The following is a 14,437-nucleotide window of genomic DNA, read 5'->3' on the forward strand; positions in this document are numbered from 1 at the left end:
TTTCTAACTGCTCTGAAGCCTAATATCCTATTTCTTGATGGACTCCAATTTCACTTCCGTAATTTAGCAATGTGTGTGTGTGTGTGTGTGTGTGTATCTACCTGTACATACTGCTATAGATTTGTCAGGTATCTCTTGTAACTTGGTGCTGTCCTGCCTCAAGAATGCCAGAATCTCTCTGCTCTTGTGGATGAAGGCTTCTTCCCAAAGCCGTAAACAGTTTTTACAAAGTTGACCACACAATGAAAATCTCAGCCAGTAGGTCAGGAGTGTCTATGGATAACTGTTTGTGGGTTTCTTGATTTTGCAAGGATTGTTCTGAAGCATGTTCTTTCTGGTCTCAGAAATTTTTTAGTGAGATTGCTTAGCTATGCTTAGCTATTGACAGTCCTTACCAGTTCGATAACATGCAGTTTATCACTTCTGCTGCAGACATCTTTCTGCTTTCCAGGATAATTTCTCAATTAATTCATGTAGACTTTCCTACAGCTCTTTGGTGGAGGAATCTGAGATGCAGAACATAATCAGACCACCCCAACTATTCTCTCAAAAACTTGAGCATTCATTTGTGTATTTTTCAAGGCATGCAGTAAAATGGAGGAAAGCTGATATGTCAATTGATAAAATCTCTAAAAAAAAAAGTAAAATTAAGAATTTCTGGAATTTTTTATGGTCCTATACTTATCAAATAAATTCTCAGTTAAACAAACAAATACTTACAAAATTTAGATTTCCTAAAGTTACTTACTACCTAATTCTTTTGGTCTTTCTATGAAAGAGTCTTATTTAAAGGGTTACTTGTTTTCTCACTTTGTACATTTTCTAGATTTGACCTTTAGGATAGTTCTTGCAATTTATGAGCATTGCTATTTGTCATTTGGCTAATGGAACTGACTAGAAATAGAGTATCTTGATTTAGGCCTAGACAGGTCAGCTTGTAGTTTGGTAATTTTTCTTGCAAAACCAGTTTGTGGACTTCTTAGCACTTTTATCAAACCTCTGCATGATTTTCTTTCCATTTTGTGTAATTATGCATGCTTAACTGTTTCCAGCAGATGCTTTCATGACATTAACAATCACTTTTTTAGGGACAGAATTACAATAAAAATGCATGTAACATGCTCCTCCCAGAAAGGAAGCTTAGCATGCAACAGTAACCCCTTAGGTATCTCTCTCAGATCTGTTAATTTTTCAACAGGTAGAATTGTTGAATGACACAGAGGTAAAGAGCTCCACCAACTAATTTGATCTCCACAAGCATCAGGGCTGATTGAGGCCATTGCCAAGATCCTGGATCTCCATCTGGGTTTCCATGGAGGTTCAGGAGTCCAAGAATTTGCGCCTTCCTCTGCTACTCTCCTATGTACACCAACAGAGAGCTCCCCAGGAAGTGGAATAGCCATGACTTGAACTAGTGCTGATGTGGGACACCACTTCTTTACAATCATCTTGAGATAATCTTAAACCCACTTGGCTTTGTTCTTGCAGGCTAATAGCTTATGGGTTAGACTCAACTGGATGATGTGTTGATTTGGTCCATACAGTGATGGTAATGTTTAAAATTTAACATTTAAATGTTTAAAGATCTGGTGTTTGTAAACACAGTTGAATATTTTGAGCCTCTTAAATGCTGAATGCTGAAACATGTCTGGGTCTTTATTTCTATATTGCACATATAGCCTAATAGCAGAGGATAAGAGTTGTTCTTCCACTAGGGGTTGTCACTGTTTCCTATTAGGATGTCACTTCTTGGTCCTTGGTTTTATTTTCCTGCTTCCTTCATTTATTCTACCAACCTAATGCCTGTAGGGATTTGAGGCTGGTCATCTATTTAAATATGGTGTAAGGGCCTCCTTCTTTTAAAATCGAATAAACCTAAAAAACATTACTATAATTCATATCAGGTAATTCTAGAACTCATGTGTCTTCATGGTATTTTCACTAGTACTAAAGGTACTGGTGTGGAAACTAAGATAGAGGGGTTGGCATATGCTCACAGAGCTTATCATGTAGTTTATCAGCAATTAAGTGACCTAAATGAAAGTTTGAGGATTCCTTAAATGTTTTTTTTCCTTTCAGTAGATATGTTCTCCAGGCTGAGACTTTATTTAAACAAAGCTTCCTGTTACAACCAAGGTATTTATAAAACCTTAATTTAAAAATTCAGACTATCTTTTAAACAACTGAGAAGCTAAGCCATTATGCCTTTGATATGGTCTGGTTATGTCTTATGAGCATATTGTGATATGATAGATAAACTGGAAGTCAAAAACACAGTGACAAAAGAATGTAGTGATGGAAATCAAATGGCTGAAAGAGACTGGCTGTATTATTTCTTCAGTTATTATTAGTGCTATGACTTTTAATATATTCTTCATGTTTGCAAATTTATTCCTCTGTGAGACCTGGACTTTCTATTAAAAATCATATATTCCATTTTAGGATTTTGTTAAAGGTCACCCTAAGAATGATCTAAGAACTTTAACAGTACATGTGCATTAGAGCCCTCATTAGCAACTCAACCAAAAACTCTTAAATTCATTGGATTCTGAGTTGATGTTAGGATAGAATGAAAGGGCCCTTTCCCCTTCCATAACAGTTCTGGAAATCAACTCTAGGCAAGGTCTATAAAGCTGTTAAAAATCTTGAGATGTGACACGTCCTTGATTGCCGAATTGGTTTGTAGAGAGAAGGCTGGTACCCCTAGAAACAACGAAACTCATATTCAATCAGAGTTGTTTTCTCAGAATGCCAAGCTTGCATGACATCAGGCAAATCATATCTCTTATTTATATTTTTCTTTCTATGAACAAACCTAACAATGCCTCTCTGAAAAAAAAAAAAACCCGGATCATATGCAAAACATACAAGGGACTTCACATTAAAGTTCATGGCAAATGTATGTTATGAAATATCTAGACAGATTTCAAATAGTTTCTGCACCAAAATAAGCTTATATTTTTATTCTGTTTTTCATGAGTTTGTAGAACTGCTGATACTAATTTATGTCTATGTTTAACTAGATGCTCCATGCTACACAAATTTTTACTATATTACAGATTTTTACTGTATTTTACTATATTTTTACATCTCACAATTGGACTCTGTTTCTACCCCTAATCCCTTACATACTGTTTTTAACCCTACGTACAAAGCACCATGCTACAACAGAAGTCATACCAGTTTGCTTCTGTCTTCTAACATTCTAAATATATTGATTAAAGAGAAAAAAGCTCAAATTGTTATAATGCCTCATTTCAATGGCTCACAAAGTTGAGCCCCAAATCAGGAACATCAGCATCATCTGGCAACTTGTTAGATGTAAATCTTCCCAGGGCATTCCTCAGATCTACTGGATCATAATTGCAAGGCATGAGCCCAAAATCTTTGTTTTAGTTCTGATACTTTTCTAAAGTCAGGGTACTACCATGCCCATGACATTTGTAACTCATTTAGTCTTGCAACACAGTGAAATATTATTCCTCTACTCACTGAAGCCCAGCTATGCTAAGTACATTCCAATCTTAGGCCCTTTGCGCTTATTATTTCCATTGCTCCCTTTAGGAGGGGAACAAGAAATCCCAGAGGCTTTGGAACTGTATCATAAAAATAAATAAAATTAATTTAAAAAAAGAAAATCTCAAAACCCAATGCCAACTTCATACTGAACAGGGAAGTTGTTTTCCCACTAAGATCTGGAACTAGACATGGATTCAACAACTGCTATTCAACATTGTGTTGGAAGTCCTCACTAGAGCTATTAGGTAAGGAAAAGAAAATAAAGAAATTCAAATCAGAAATGAGGAATTAAAATTATCCCTGTTCACAGGCATGACTCTTTACATAGGAGAACCAAAGTCAATCAAGAGTCTATTGGAACTCAAAAGTCAGTTTGGCATGGTAACAAGGTACAAAAGTAATGAGCATAATTCCGTGTCCTTAGTATGCACAAATAATGCCATGGCTGAGAAAGAACAGGTAAGTACATTTCCCCTTAAGATAGCAGGAAGAATCTTAACTACCTTGGAATAAACCCAATTAAAGATTTGGAAGACCTCTGGGATGAAAATTTCAAAACATTACATGAAGACATTAAAAGATAGAGAATTTTACACTGTTCTTGCATTGGAGAATCATCATCATCAAAATGTCCATATTACCAAAAGTCCTATACAGAGTCAATGTCATCCCAATCAAACCCCCAACAACATTCTTCTCAGAAATAGAAAAGGTGATATAAAAATTCATCTGAAAATGCAAGATACCATAAATAGTCAAAATTATTCTGAAGTGTAATGATCAAGCTGGAGGAATCATAGTTCCAGTCCTCGAGACATACACGGGGCAGTGGTCCTCAAAATAATTTTGTACCGGTACAGAAACAGAGAAGATCAATGGAACAAAAATAAACCCCAGAAGGGAGCCCATGTGTGTACAGTCAACTAAAATTTGATAAGAGAACTGAAAATAATCCAGGTAAAGAGTTTGGTCTCTTCAACAAATGCTGTTGGAAAAATCGGATGGCAGCCTGCAGAAGGAAGAAGAAAGGTACCCTGCTTCACTATTGATTGGAATGTAGGTTGGTATAACCACTATAGAAGCTAGAATTAAGAGTGCTGAAAGAACTGAAAATTGATTTGTCATATGACCCAGCTATCCCACTTCTGAGGGTATATCCAAAGGAAATGAAATCTGCATCTGAGTAAGTGTCCTGTAATCCTACATTCTCAGCACTTCTACAATAGTGAAGACATGGGAATTTTCTAGATGCCGATTGAAGGAGGAATGGATAAAGACGCTGTGATACATTTACTCCATGGAATACTATTCAAACAGTAAAGAGTAAAACTTTATTATTTGTAGCAAAATAGTCCCATCTAGAGACCATTATGCTCAGTGAAATAAGCCAATCCCCGAATGACAAATGTCGTATGTTCTGTCTGGTATAAGGCAGCCTTTGTTCAAAATATAAAATAAATAAATATATAGGGCAGCTTGTGTACATACATTCACTTAGAGGAACTATATAACGGAGATTAGCATACTGGGAAGTGAAGATACATTGCGGTATGCATCTCTACGCCCAAATAATAAGAGAACTCTCAGTGAAGTTCTTAAATCTTTCTTGATCTAACCATGCTAGACTTTATACCATTGTCTTTTCCTACAGTGCCATGATACACAAATGGCAGTATGTTGGACTTGAGACTGTTGTTGGACAATTATACTATTGTAATAACATGGGAGAAAACAGTGGGAATGGTAGGAATGGGAGGGGGAATTTCTCCGCCTATGGAACAATATCATAATTTAAAAAAATAAATAGCATTGATCCTTCAGTGTTGTGAGAGTCATATAGATGAAAAATGGAAGCATTTAGCAGAGTGGGAGGTCCACTGTAAGTCCTCCATTAGCTTATCAAAGAAAAATAATTCCAGATGTGGCATATGCAAGAGTCTGTTTAATTTTTGCTTCTCTTCTGGAGCATCAAGGAATTATAACCGTAGAAACCCCAAAAAGCATATACTAGAATTTTTCAGGTGATATTCTAAGATTGGCATTGATGAATCTATGGTACAAAATCAAAAAGAAGTTTCAAAAAGCACTTCAGGGAAGTGAACCATAATATTAGATGAAGTTACATTTTGGTATTGTTAAAATTAGGCAGAATGGCTTCGGAAGCAGTTCTCTTTAGCAGCTTTTATAACCATGTTGCTTTTAAAAGACAGCAGTGAATTGAAACTGAACAGCAAACTGTGCTTTCACCATCTGTCTTGAAAGAAGCATGACATAGGAGCGGCTGTCATTCAGGCTTCTTGGTGAGGAAAATCATAAGTTTTTAACTCTGAGCTGAGGACTCTTTAAAGAATTGGACCCTAAGGTTACTTCCAGGACAGCATTTTAATAGGAAGATTTCCGTGGTCAAGGTTAACTATTCATTGATCATTCAAACTACTTCATTACACTGGATTAACTGAACCCTTGAAGATAACAAACTTTTTTCTTTTTTTTTTTTTTTTTGGTTTTCCCTTTAAATTCTCCCTATGGTTTATCAAAATTTGGATTGTGTGATTGGAGGCTATTCAGATATAGCCATAGTAATTGATGTCAGCATAAAGATAGCCATAGTCTTTGCTTTGCTAACCTGGTAACTTTCAAGATACCACACTTATAGTATTGATCAGGTTTAAGATGTGAAATTTTCTGTACAGGTTAAAAATTCTGGGTCTGCCTAAACAGAAAAAGTGTCATTTTGAAGACAAAGATGACACTATGTTTTAGACTGAAACAGGGCAAGAATGAAAAAGTATAAAAGTTCCCTCTTTGCTGTCAAGGTATAGGCTCGCTGGTCCACTTATGACTGCACATAAAATATTTTCTTATGGAGAAAGTATTTGATATGGATTTTTCCATTCTGGGAGCATGAGTGGTGGGCCCTATTTTAGGTCAGAAATGTAGGTCTACGTAATGGATGGCACACAGCACCTGCTGCTGTAAACTGATTGCTGCTGTGTTTGCTTACCCTCCAGCAGTGAAGATGTTCAACCTCACCTAGTGTGTTCCCTTCTGTTAGACACCTCCTCTATTTTGCTCTTGTTACTATACACAGCAATGGATGAAACTGAGTTTGGCGTCTATTTAGTAATTCCTTGAGCAGTGGTTTTCTAAACTTAAAAAGCAATGCAGAAGAACGCTGCTTTATTGCTAGGGCTGAGGGGACTACTTTACGAGGAGACATAATTTGACTTAGAATATTTCTACCTTCTTGTAACAGTGTGCTGTATTTTAATAGACTTCCCATGTATTATGCAAACGAAATGTTTTACAGACTTGTCACAGATGGCAGTTGGAAGTGACTATTGGACGATCACTTCATACCATCTTTTAAGAATGACAAGTTTGATTTGCCTACCCATGATTCCAGAGTTGAGGTGCATACACCAAAGAATTAGAAAAACTCCTAAAGTGCTACGCAGGGCAGATTAATATAATGTGTCTTAAAGAATGACTAAAAAAATGTCTTTCTATGTTGAATCTGAGAGAGGAATTCAGGTTTCCACTAATTCAAAATAATATTATGATGGCGATTATCATTGACATATATTAGACAGAATGCTGAGCATAAACTAGAGAAGGGGAAAATAACTCTTTTGAAAATTTGTTTATTTTACACAGAGTTTAATACTCCCCTTCACAAAGTTGTTTGTGAAAGTTGCCTCAACTAGTCTTTTCTTTTAGATATTCTCAAACTATATTTTGCCATTTCCTGTGTCAGGTGCCCTTCATGTGTCCCTGGACCATCAGCTCATGGCTGCTTGACTTGTGTTTTGTTAAAACACAGCTTCTGCCCCATTCTGACTTGTTACTCTTGATTCTGAATCTGCTCACCATTAGCATCTTCATGTAGTTTGTTTTTTGAATGAAGTAACTTCTGTTTTAATGGATGAAAATTGGTTTAAACAGGTATAGTTAGGTGAAGTAGAAGTGGGTTGTTGATGGGTTACAGGGATATTATGTAGAAATTGCAGGTCATAAAAACAACAATGGCAGGGCTTTATAAGACATGATATCTGAATGTCTCGATTCAGGCAACTCTAGGATCTTCAATAGTCATGGAACCTTCAGACTTAATTTGAATGCTTTGTCACCACTATGCTCTGGCAACCTGTTATTGTCTCCTTAATCTTTGGCCCTGAGACCAATCCAACCAATGTTTCACAATCCGAAATCTGCACTCACTGCAGGAAAACCCATTAGCCAGACTCCTGTTTTCACTTTATTTCCCAGGTCAGTGGAAAGACCTTAAATCACTGAGGAGGAGAGAGAATGACAAGTCCCATATCTTTAAGTATCAGAGGGTATGAATAGGAACAGGTACCTTCAGAAGAGCATGTGAGTGTATTCTGTAAGGTATAAGATAATCACTATTGTCCCTTGAAATTTTTATGGAAGGTGTAATATGAAATGTCAGGGAAGGTAATTTTCAAATGGAGCTATAGTTGGGAATGGTAGTTTTCATATATTTAAATCATATTAAATAACTATTTCTGGGAGAGGGATAGGAAGAAAGAAACAGAGGCAGAGAGAGAAAGAATGAATGAGAGTGGGTCTGTCTGTCTGTGCACCAACATGCATGTGGAAAAGGAGAGAGAATAGTAAAAACTTTTTGTCCCGACAGAGACCTTAGGTCTTTTCTGGCCCACATCATGCATTTCATAGATGAAGATATCCAGACTCAGATAATTCATGTGAATGACTTAAGGGCATACGAATATGAAGTAGTAAAGAATCAAATCTCCATGACCAGAATCCTACAAGCTGTATAACCCAATACCATTGTGTTTTGTCTCTAGAAAAGAAGTCTATATTATTGGAAGCAGGCCTAAGTATACGTATTATGCTATGTCATGGCAAGATGGCTTGTTTTCTTTCAGTTTCACCATTACCCAAAGTGCCTCTCAACCACTACCTTATGTCAAGTATACTCTTCATCCCCATATATAATGATATAATGATCTTATTATATCATTATTTTCATACTTTAAAATTATTTACCAGAGTGTTTAATCAATTTGTGTGTTTATCTCACGTTTTCTTCCACTGAACCATAAGATTTTATAAAAGGTAAACACTATCTTCTTCGTATTTACATTTTCAGCAACTACTATCCTGCTCAGCATATAATATGTGCATATACATAATTGGCCATACCATTGTACATTTAAAAAATATTAAAATAATGATTATTTGGGTAAAACATATACCATTTTGGTCTGAATTATTGAGAGCACACAAGGTTGAATATCTACAGTATTATGTTTCTCTAAAAAGCTCTATTTATTTTTATAGTTCATGTCATAATTTCAAGCTAAAACAAAATCTGGAATTCATAGCAAAGAGACTAGCAACATCTGATTCAGATGTGACTTACCTATGTGGGTGTATTCTACATAAACTGTGAATGTGTTCACGACAGAGAGTGACTTGGTTTGGAGATGTTGAGTCCCAAATATCCTCTGTTTGTGAATGTTCCTGTGACTCTGACAGTAAGAACTGTTCATTCTTATTTCTGGCTCTTGGCAGCCTACAGATGCTTCCTGCTCGTGCTCTTGGCAGGTTACTGATGGGACCTCTTGTTTATTGCCCTATCAAGTCCTATTTATTTTTAAAATAAACTTTAAGTATACTCTTAACTCCCTTCACAAACAGATTTTTTTTCTCCTCTTTTGTATTTGACAAGACTTTAGAAAGAATAGTAACTCCATCTCATAAATATTTGAACCTGAACCTTTTAACAAAGAATTATGCTTAAGAAATTCAAGAACAGGATAATCTCTGTCTAAAATCCTTCTTTTAACTACTCATCTCCTCTTCTGTCTTTTTTACCTCACTAACTCACCATTTTTTGCTTTGTATTATGCTACCTTCTATATTATTTGCCATGCTATTCCCCTGGCCCAGTTATGTAATGGAAATAGCTACTTTAATTTTCTTAAGTACTATTTGTATAACAAAAACACATTTATTAAAAATGAGAAAGGGCTTACTCTTTACCAGTTCATCGAATCTAAACATTTTGCATCTGCTTCTCCATATTCTACCTTGGAAACTTACTGTTCTTTTCAACCCAACTCAAAGTGATGAGAAAGGACATAGCCATGCCACAGCGTAGGAGCTTGGAATTTAGACTCATACTGAATTCAGTTCAAACACTACTAGTTGAGTTGTTAATTTACTGCCTTGTGGATATTTCTTAACTTTCAAACATAATTTATGCATTTCCTCATTAGAAAATGAAGACCATGGCCCCGTGCAGTAGCTAACGGCTAAATCCTTCGCCTTGCACGTGCTGGGATCCCATATGGATGCTGGTTCTAATCCTGACAGCCCCACTTCCCATCAGCTCCCTGCTTGTGGCCTGGGAAAGCTCAGTGCCTTGGGATCCTGCACCCACATGGGAGACCTGAAAGAGTCTCTGAGCTCCTGGCTTCAGATTGGTTCAGCTCCAGCCGTTGTGGTCACTTGGGGTGTGATTCAGTGGATGGAGGATCTTCCTCTCTGTTTCTCCTCCTCTCTGTATATCTGAGTTTCCAATGCAAATAAAATAAATCTTAAAAAAAGAAAATGAAGACTAATACATTGTTATATAAACCTTCATGTTAGCCTCTGCATATCCAAGCTCTTCTTCTAAGCTCACGATGGTATTATAGTCTTCCAGCACTTTCTATTTCAAGCATGCTTGTATGACTTACTTGGACCAATGTAATGTGGGTGGAAGAGATGTGTTCCACTTGGGAACAGAAATTTTTAGCAGCAGTGATGTGGTTTGCATGGTTCCTTTCTTTAATAAAGCAAATGGAGAAATATGTTCAAAAAGAGCCTCCATTTTCTTGGGCTCTTGTATATTTACAAGACACAGCAGTTCCTACTGATCTTCCCTGGATGTGTGGCATGCGATATTGGTATTATTTATTATTACAACAACAAAACTTATCCCAACTGAAACAAATACTTTGTAAAATTGTTTCAAGGAATAGGGACAGTAGGCATTCAACACATGGTAGCTGCTATCAAGAGCATTATCATCATGGTTACTAGCAATGTTGTTATTTCCGTTAGCTTTATGAATTCTTTATAATTCATATTTTGTTATTATTCTGATAATCTTATTGTTGTACAAATATGTGTAAATTATAAGATCTTTGGGAACAAGGTATTTCACATGCTTTCATTTAGGCATACCCAATTAGGTATAGTGTATGTTGTAACTGCTTGTGATAGTATAAAAGCAGCTATAGAAGATACATAAACAAATGGGCGTTTTTGTGTTCCAGTAAAACTTAATATGTAAAGTTGGAAGCAGATCATAGCTTGCAATCTTTATGAAAACTTTATTATTATTGTCTTTGTCCCTCCTCCCTTTTCCATTGCTCACTCCCGTTGTTTCTCTTTTTCATGAATGTGACTGTATCCTTTAATGCTACAGATACCGTCTTTTCCTCATAGGTAGAAATGGCTGCTAGTCTGTGTTGCAAACGAAATAACTCTCATTCTTCATGACAGTGTGGAAATTCCCAATTAGTGACACCTAAATCATCTATCCCTGTGATCAAAGAATGGATTGAGGAACTGTGATGGATGTCCCACATTGGGTGTAGGTGGAGAAGCTAGGGTACTGGTCCATTCAGTAAGATGTTCATACAAGCCTCCTTCCTCTTATATTTGCAGTGGAATAGGAACAGCCCTAGTTAACAGGGTCCTCCCTCCCAAAACTTCATTGATACTGAAACTTGACACTTTAGACTCAAACTCTCCAGACATTCTTCAAAGATTTCCTATGGGGTCTGAAATCAAAAGCATCGACTTAGATTTCTAACGGGCAAGGTGATAAGAGAATTAGGAAGTAGAGTAACCAATGAATACTATTACGTTTCTGGCCTAAGACCTTGATAGTGTAGAAGGAGCAGGTATTTTAAGGGTTAAAATTCATCTTTGTGGAGAAACAGCAAAACTGGCAAGACCTAGTTACTTGCATATATATTTCCAATAACCTGGGAAAACTCAACTTTGTAAAAGGTAATAAGCAAAGCAATATAATGCAATGTGAGTCATGATTCCATGGAAACAATCCAACATCCACTCTGTGATATGGGGAATACCTGCAAATTCCTAACATGAAATTTCATTAATAAGGGAACAAATTTTACTCTTGCTATTCATTGTCAGATAAGTTCTGCTAAAGAGCATTACTGGCTACTGTGGATATGTTTTGGATGCTCAAAAACTGAATCAGTTTGATATACGAATACTTCCTCTATTTTTACTTGGCTCAGAAAATTTGATGAAATTATACAAATCCCTGAAATCTAATATTTTTATGTGATAAGATTGTGTAAGAGGAGGGGGTGGAAGAGAAGTTTGGAAAATGTGGTGACAGATGGCAAGTGGGCTCAGGCACATAGTGTTCCTATATATAGGGGAGGGGACAATCTGGTTAATCAAGGGGAGGGGAAGCATTTCAAATTTAGATTCAAGTATTTTATATATTCAGCAACATCATTTACTGAAGCAGCCTTGCTGGATGGTATTCATTTTTAATTTTTTTCATAGTTGGGTGAGTTGTACGATATATATTTTCAACAGTTTTACATATTCTCTCATGATATGTACATTTAAAAATCAAGTAGTAGCTGTAAGTTTGGAGTATGTTTTTTAGAGTGAGGGCTGAGCATATTTCAAGAGAGAGTTCCTTCTAAAGAAATATTTTGATATTTTTAAAAATTAGGTCATTACAGATACTTTATCAACTTTGGAAAATTAAAATTAAATGATCACAATGAAGATGCCTTTATGGCTCATTAGAATTTGTAATGAGTTGGCAGGGAGAACTTCTGAGATCATGGTGCACCTCTAGGGAAGAGAAGGGCAGGTACCCTGTGTTACCTTGTTTGATGAACTTCAGCATTTAAGTCTTAATCTTTTTATTTTTAAGATTTAAAGATGAAGTTTTATTTATTCATTTGTTTTCATTTAGTTTGACAGAGAGCAGAGAGAATCTTCTATCCATTGGTCCACTTCCCAGATGCCCTTCATAGCCAGTGCTAGGCTAGAAGACCAGAACTCAATTAACGTCTTCCCTGTGGCTGAAAGATACAACAGTCCTTAAGCCATCATCTGTTCGCTTCCAGAATCTACCTTAGCAGGAAACTGAAAACAGGAGAAGATCCAGGGCATTATGATAGGGGGCACACATTTCTCAAGCTGTGTCTTAACTGCTGTGCCAAACAACCACCCCATGTTTTTATTTTCAAGATGAATTTGGGTTAAATAGCCACTAAAATATTTTAATTTTGTATTTCCATTGTAGTTTCACAATGCTTTGTTAATTAGGACACATGGATTTGCAATTGATAGTGCAACTCAAAGTGTCTAAATCTGTGGAGTAAAATTTAGGATTGGTTTGATTCAATGTAGGACATTTCCCCTACTTGTTAATTCTAGTATTAGGATGCCTTTAAAAGCTCAAAAGAGCCTGATAATGACTCAAAGTCAATGATGTGTTTCTTTGTCCACATCAGAATGATCTGTTAAAATCACTTTTTGAAGTTTTAAGGAAATATCTTTAAATTTTATTTTATTTATTCATCTTTATTGGAAAGATTTAAAGAGAGAAAGAGAGACAGAAAGATCTTCCATTCCTCAAGTGGCTGCAATGATCTGATCAAAAGCCAGGAGCCAGGATCTTTTTCCAAGTCTGCCAAGTGGGTACAGGGTCCCAAACTTTGGGGTATCTTCTTCCACTTCCCCAGGCCACAAGTAGGGAGCTGGATGGAAGTAGATCAGTTGGGATGAACGGGTGCCATATAGGACCCCAGTGATAACAAGGAGAGGATTTAGCCACTAGGTTATTGTGCCTGGCCTTTGAAAAGACCTAAACCTTTGTATTTGTTTGGTCCAAGAACATTAACCAGGCAAGACTCCTAAAGCTGATACTTCAGCAGAGGAATCCTTCTGCCAGTTCCTGGATGGGAAATCAAGAATGGGCAGTACGTGAAAGGGAGGAAATTATGACATCTGCTCAATATTGCTTGCAGCATGTAAATCTCATGTAATCTATATGATTAAATAAGAAGCAGAAAGATTCAGATTTGAAATTTTTATATGGTAGTTGTTACTAGATGTCTAAATTGGGCTAAGTGTGAATCTGTTAGATATGAGAGAACATGCCTTTCAGTGAACAGCTAATTAAGAGGAAATTACAATATGTTTCTGGTGTTACCATAGTGACCAGAGGCTTATCATGGTAATTCTTTGGTTTAGTGAGGTGATTTACTAACTGACTGTAAAGTGGGACCTCCTAGGGAGATTTGAAAAATTCTGTAGGCTGAATCATACCTCCAGAGTTGCTGATTTGATGGATTTGTGGTGGAGTCCTGGGCATTCCAAATTTTTTAAATCTCCACACTATTATTAATTCACTGCCAAGATGAAGGATTTCTGGTTAAGGGGTTTAAATGTGGGCATTTTCTTTTTTTTTTAAAGATTTATTTTTATTATTTTTTATTGGAAAGGCGGATATACAGAGAGGAGAGACAGAGAGGAAGATCTTCCGTCCGATGATTCACTCCCCAAGTGAGCGCAACGGGCCGATACTATGCCGATCCAAAGCCAGGAGCCTCTTCCGGGTCTCCCACGCGGGTGCAGGGTCCCAAAGGCTTTGGGCCGTCCTCGACTGCTTTCCCAGGCCAAAGGCAGGGAGCTGGATGGGAAGCGGGGCTGCCGGGATTAGAACCGGCACCCATATGGGATCCCGGGCGTGCAAGGCGAGGACTTAACCACTTGCGCCACCGCGCCAGGCCCTAAATGTGGGCATTTTCAATTTCATTCTCTTTTCCTACTTAGCAATGCTCAAGGTTTCTCTTAAACTCTCTCTTCT

Source organism: Ochotona curzoniae, unplaced genomic scaffold, assembly GCF_017591425.1.
Source record: "Ochotona curzoniae isolate NIBS_2020 unplaced genomic scaffold, NIBS_Ocur_1.0 contig_908, whole genome shotgun sequence".
Classification (NCBI taxonomy): Eukaryota; Metazoa; Chordata; class Mammalia; order Lagomorpha; family Ochotonidae; genus Ochotona; species Ochotona curzoniae.